Source organism: Zingiber officinale, chromosome 1A (assembly GCF_018446385.1).
Source record: "Zingiber officinale cultivar Zhangliang chromosome 1A, Zo_v1.1, whole genome shotgun sequence".
Lineage (NCBI taxonomy): Eukaryota > Viridiplantae > Streptophyta > Magnoliopsida > Zingiberales > Zingiberaceae > Zingiber > Zingiber officinale.
The window spans coordinates 77,115,460-77,121,801 of NC_055987.1; the positions used below are offsets into that span (position 1 = coordinate 77,115,460).

General features: G+C 37.6%; 2 long non-coding RNA genes across 2 annotated transcripts; both read right to left on the reverse strand.

The window, feature by feature from the left end:
- Positions 1 to 636: 636 nt before the first annotated feature.
- Positions 637 to 2,082, reverse strand: LOC122026329. Its single transcript, XR_006124109.1, has 4 exons — positions 2,003 to 2,082; positions 1,813 to 1,905; positions 1,648 to 1,696; positions 637 to 899 (listed from the first exon to the last, which is right to left on the reverse strand). It is a non-coding gene; the product is annotated as an uncharacterized LOC122026329 (long non-coding RNA).
- A 202-nt stretch (positions 2,083 to 2,284) lies between these two features.
- Positions 2,285 to 3,400, reverse strand: LOC122026336. Its single transcript, XR_006124110.1, has 3 exons — positions 3,025 to 3,400; positions 2,859 to 2,959; positions 2,285 to 2,426 (listed from the first exon to the last, which is right to left on the reverse strand). It is a non-coding gene; the product is annotated as an uncharacterized LOC122026336 (long non-coding RNA).
- Positions 3,401 to 6,342: the final 2,942 nt, after the last annotated feature.

The window sequence follows — 6,342 nt, forward strand, 5'->3', positions numbered from 1 at the left end:
GCACGCAAAGCACGCCGCAGATACTATTATCCGCGGCGTGCTTTGCGCGCTGCGGATAGTATTTTCCGCAGCACTCAAAGCACGCCGCGGATAATAGTATCTGCAGCGTGCTTTGCGTGCTGCGGAAAATACTTTTCGCAGCGCACAAACGTATGCTGTTGATGGTCTTAACTATATTAAAAAAAATAATTTGACAAAAATAATAAATTAAAATTTTACAACAATTTTAGTGCAAATCAAATCCATACAAAATTAATAAAAGTTTTAGTTTTTCATTATACCACAAAAGATCTAAAACAAGATATGAAATCTCTAACAAACTAGCAATTACATAACAACAATTCAACTTACAATCCAAACAAATTAGTATAATATGTATCAATCACACAATACTATAAATTTAGATAACCATGTGACCGTGCTTCCTATTGTATCATCGAGAAACTGCATTTCATCATTTGGTCGAATTAGATCCACCTTTTCCACCAAAACCTTATCAACCCAAACTTTCCAACATGATCCAACAAGAATAATGTGATGCACTTTTGTGTTTGGATATGTGGATGCAATTTGGGGGATACATCATAAATTTTAACTAGTTATAAAGAATAAATCAGAATTCAATCTGAATAAAAAGCTGAAGAATTGTAGGATATTTAAATGAGAAAGAAATATTCCCACATATTTTATATCTTTATATAACTTACAGATTAAAAAAATTTAAGCTCTCCAAGCTCATTTCTTTAACTCCTCTGAACAAGTGGATGGAACTGGAAGCACAAGGTTTACTCATTGTCTAGGCCTGGAACATACTCCAAAGTGACTTCGAAAATTACAGGACTGCTGGGAGCTACTCTTGGTCTTCCTGGTGCTGAATTTAGGCCCTTGGGGAATGCTAACTGCGAAGAACATCATAAAAATTAAGTAACCAACTATGAATTGTGTGGCTGAGTTGTTTTATTAATTTTTTTTTGTTGCTTGAAACCAGTGCTATCACAGGTAGTCTTATAGGTGAACAAAGACACGTCTGCTAAATTCTCAACTGATGAAGAATAAGGAGGAAATTAGCAAAGATATTTTGATTATCGGAGGTGGCAGCCAGAGATAGTTTGGTTATAGAAGGGTGGGGTATGCCGTCCTGAGGACCTAATCTAGCACTAAAATTAAGTCAACTTTAATTATGAATAGAACCTGATCTGCAATGGTTGCAATTGTTTACCAGATGTTTCTCCTCTTTGCCAACTAACATATTAGCTCCCTAAGCATTTGTCTTGCAAACAAGGAGCCATGAAAATAAGGTCTGGCCTAATTTCATCATCTCTTTATTGAGTTACTGATCCAAAACAAGTAGAAATAAAGAATTATAACTCTATTTCAAAGACAACAACTAAAGGTCCAAGTGTTGAAATGTAAAAGACCAAATATGAATATTAGAAAAAGCTTAAAAGAAATTCCATCATATTATGAGAAAAATCTTCAATTCTCACAAATCTGTGAGAACATTCTTTTCTATTACGAAGAATCATTGCCATAACAGAATTGAGCAAGTAATCAAATATCAAATTAAAGTGCCCACTTTTTCTAGGGTACACATACAAAAGTACGGAGCTACTAAATAAAATACTTAAAGCTCAAAAGGAAAGCCACCTGAAAACCAATGGGTGGGCTCAGACCTTCACCAATTTTGAGAAAATGCCTACCAAACAATAATAAAAGCATCAAGCCAATAGAAATTACAAACTCAAGTTTCAATGCTAAACTAATTATCATACTCCAAATACATAATGAATATAACAGTTTGGTGCAACTTACCCCATAATAGTATCTAGTATGCATAACTAGTCGGGGCAGGACAATACGTGCAACTGCACAACCAAACTTCTCATCCATAACTTGCATAGTGACCTTTAAGGATAGTTACAGACACACAAAAAAAGTAACCAGAAGCTATGTATAAAGTAACAAGAGGAATAAGTTATAATGACAAACTGCAAATTGATACCTGACTACGCCTTCATCTCTTTCACTCATCATGGAAATGTGCAAAGGCATGAGGGTCAAAATCTAAAGCATGCATCACATTTGAAGAAAATGGCCTTCAGTTGCCACCAAGCATAATGAAAGAAAGCAGAAATAGAAGTAGTAGAATTATAGAGCATTTACTAACCTCGTGTATTAATGTGGCTAAAAGCAATGTTTCAACCTCAGCTGTTAAATGACGAGCGACATTTACCTGACCTACAAATCATTGAAGGATAAATTCCAGAGACTAACATAGCTTACATTGACATGCCCCATGGTCAATTTGTCAAGGTTCTTGAAGCTTCCTTCACTATTGCTATCCGTGGAAGATGGTGCAGGTTCAGTTGCAACCACTAGAAGAACGTGCAGCAGAACAATTCCAGAGAAAACCAGCATCGCTAAGACTACATGAATAAATGAATAAATTACTTGAGATGATTGTATGACTGATGGCAGCATTTCTTAGAGAGACATTCAACAAATCTAGTGAGAAATCTTTAATTTTCTGCTTCACTCATTCTTGTTGAAAGTAACAACGAAATATCTTCGAGACAATTTATCAAACAGTTCATAGTTAACATCTATATATAATTGAAACTTTGACGACTTATTTAACATACTTAGCATGAATGGCATGAACTACTATTTAATGACCATAAAGGGATTCATGGATCTAACAATTTGACTAAAAAATAACAAAGAGATTTCATGAAGAAAAGAGGAAATCCTATTACATACACAACCTAAAACTACATGATTGTCTGTGTTGACAGGATAGAGTCAAACAGATTTTTGGATGATGAAGAATCTAAAATAACTTATCCATAATTTCTCACCCATAATCTCCTACACAAGCAAAGATTGGATCAGAAAACTTCCTTGCTTCAATTGGATCACAAACAATCTTTGAAGAAATTTTAGATAACAAGAGGTCTGCCTATATAAAAAAACATTAGCGTCAACATCAAGAAATTTTGCTTGAGAATAGAAGATAAGAGTTACCTTAAGTTCTTCTGTCGTGCAATCTACACCCATTATCTGCTATGGAAAAGGGTCATGCACCTTTGGAGATGTGGCAGTACTAAAAATCAAGATCACCATTGTAGGAGGCATGGAGAGAAGGCCCTCGGATTGCATGGAGTGGACAGAGTTTCACTTGGCGTCAAAAAGTTCTTGCCGAGGAGGTCGACCACAAGGTTCCACGCGTAGGGTGGGTGCTGGTCGTTGAGGTAGCAGGATCACACCCAACGGAAGAAGGTGACGGCGACACCCGACTAGGCCGGAGAGGGCTTCGATGGAGAGAGGATGGGCGAAGATGTTGGCGGAGAGGAGTTTAGGGCTGCGGCGGGGAGGTTCCGACGACAGGAGTTAGCGTGAGGAAGTGGTCGCGAATTTAGGTTTTGTGGGCAGTTTCGGGCGTGAGGATATGTTTGGGTGTGAGGATATGTTTCGCAGGAAGATGAGGGTGCACGAAAAAATATTCATGAGAGGTTTGTTTTCCGTGAAAATTTTGGTTAAATATTTAGAAAATTTTGAATATTATTAACGGTGCATATTGCATACTAATATTTTATAATATTTATTCGCAACATATATTTTTGTACGCCGTTATTTATATATATAATAATTATTAACAGCGCACTCCGTGTGCTATTTATATAATGTTTTGACAGAGCACTTTACACGCAGTAGAAAAGTTTATTAACGGCGTACTTTTTCTGCACGCTGTCATTTGCATAAATATTTTACTATTCGCAGCACACATAATTAGGCGCGTCGTAAAAACTATTATTAACGGTGTGCTTTAACTGCACGCCGTTGATGGTGCGGTGCGGAAAGTCATTTTTGTTGTAGTGGTAGTTCCGGGTACCAAATCGATTTCTAAAGCACCTTACCGAATGGTGCCCACTGAGTTGAAGGAAATTCAAGAACAGATACGGGAGTTGCTCGACAAGGGACTTATTCGCCCCAGTCACTCTCCATGGGGAGCTCCAGTACTGTTTGTGAAAAAGAAGGATGGATCTATGCGAATGTGTATAGATTACCGAGCATTAAATAACGCGACAATCAAGAACAGATACCCCCTTCCACGGATCGACAATCTGTTTGACCAATTGAAGGGAGCAACTGTCTTCTCAAAGATTGACCTAAGGTCCGACTATCATCAAGTGAAAGTGAAACAAGATGATACACCCAAGACAGCCTTTCGAACAAGATACGGACACTATGAGTTCGTGGTCATGCCCTTCGGAGTGACAAATGCCCCTGCTGTATTCATGGATTTGATGAATCGAGTATTTGCGGCATATCTCGATAAATGTGTGATCATCTTCATCGACGATATTCTCATCTATTCAAGAACCCAAGAGGAACATGCCGAACATCTGAATATTGTACTGCAGATCCTCCGAGAGAAACAACTGTATGCAAAGTTTTCCAAGTGCGAGTTCTGGTTAGATCAAGTAATATTCTTGGGTCATGTCATCTCCAAGGATGGAGTCATGGTAGATCCAAGTAAGATTGAAGCCGTAAGTAACTGGAATAGACCAAAGAATGCCAGCGAAATCAGAAGTTTTCTGGGATTGGCAGGCTACTACAGGAAGTTCGTAGAGGATTTCTCCAAAATCGCAGCCCCATGACGAATCTCACCAAGAAAAATAAAAAGTATGAATGGACGGATGAATGCGAGAAGAGTTTTACTGAACTAAAACGGAGGCTGACCAGTGCCCCGATCCTTACTCTTCCAGAAAGTAACAAAGGCTTTGATATGTATAGCGATGCTTCCTTATTAGGATTGGGAGCCGTACTCATGCAAGACGACAAAGTCATCGCCTATGCCTCCAGACAACTCAAAGAGCACGAAAGAAGTTACCCTATTCATGATTTGGAACTAGCAGCTGTGGTCTTCGCTCTGAAAACGTGGAGGCAATATTTATATGGAGCCCCGTGCAGGATTTATACAGACCACCAGAGTCTGAAATACTTCTTCACGCAAAAAGACCTAAATATGAGACAACGCCGATGGCTCGAGCTAGTCAAAGATTACGATTGCGAAATCTTTTATCATCCTGAAAAAGCGAACAAGGTGGCCGATGCACTCAGCCGAAAGTCCGGTACAACCTGACATCGCTTTTCTAAGTTCGAGGACGAACTTTTTATGAGGTATGGGGTACTGTAACACCCACGAAATTATAAGATAGGTGTATGAATATTATTTTTTTTTCCTTAGAGCATAGAAATGAAAAGAATAAGAGAAAAAGGAAAATAAAAACAAAAAGAAGAAATATAGAATAAGAAGAGGTGAGGTCAAGGATTGAACCTTGAACCTCCCACAAATAATGGAGATAGATTTATGAATGATAACCATTAGGATAAGAAGAATTAATTGGAATGAAAGGAATGAAAAATTTAGTTAAATGAGAAAAGAAAACTAAGCAAAAGAGCAAGAGAAAACCAAGTTGCTTACCTCCTTTTCCCTCTTGGTTAAGAAAAGGGAGCAAGCAAAAGAAGGATTGACTACTTCCCTTCCCCTCTCTATTTTCGTGGGAATTAATGGAGTGAGGGAAAAGAGGAGTTGGCGGAAAGAATGGGGACATGTCTCATTGGCAAGGGATAAATAGGATTAGAGAAGAAAACAAAGGGATTTAATTCATTTTCTTCTTCCTCCTTCTTCCTTCTCCATTCTCACCAAACCAAGAAACTCCTTTCCCCTCCTCATACCAATTTCTAAGTTAAGTTATTCTCCAAGAAAGGTAATTACCGAGAAGGAAACTTCAAGTTCTAGCCCTTACAAGCAAAGGAAACAAGAGAAGATACAAGAAGAAGAAGCTTCCACCTTCCTTATCACTAGAACACCTTTTTTCTCTAAGGAAAACCATAAGCAAAAGGATGTAAGTTCCTCTCACCTGTGGTACAATAGCTCTTATTTTGCTATGAAGATTCGGTTGCATATAAAAAAAAAGAAAGAGAAAGCTAAGAAAACATCATGAAGGAATTCTAACCAAGATAAGATCAAAGGAAGGATATAGAGAATGAAAGGATCTAGATTTAATATGTTTGAATATTTCTCTTGTAGCATGTATTTTATGGTAAGGATTTATCTATGTTAAAAATGTTTGGTAAAATCTAGATCCATGAGTATTCGGCCATGGTAAAAACTAAGGGCCTAGGAGAGCTTTAAGTTAAAACTAAGTATGGCAAGATCTCCTTAAGATAAGTCATGAAACTATTATGATATGCCATGATTATATGTTTAGTTAAATTCTATTCATGTCCATGAAGGTCCAGTTATGTTGGATTTTTTTAAAAGCCTAGGAGAAT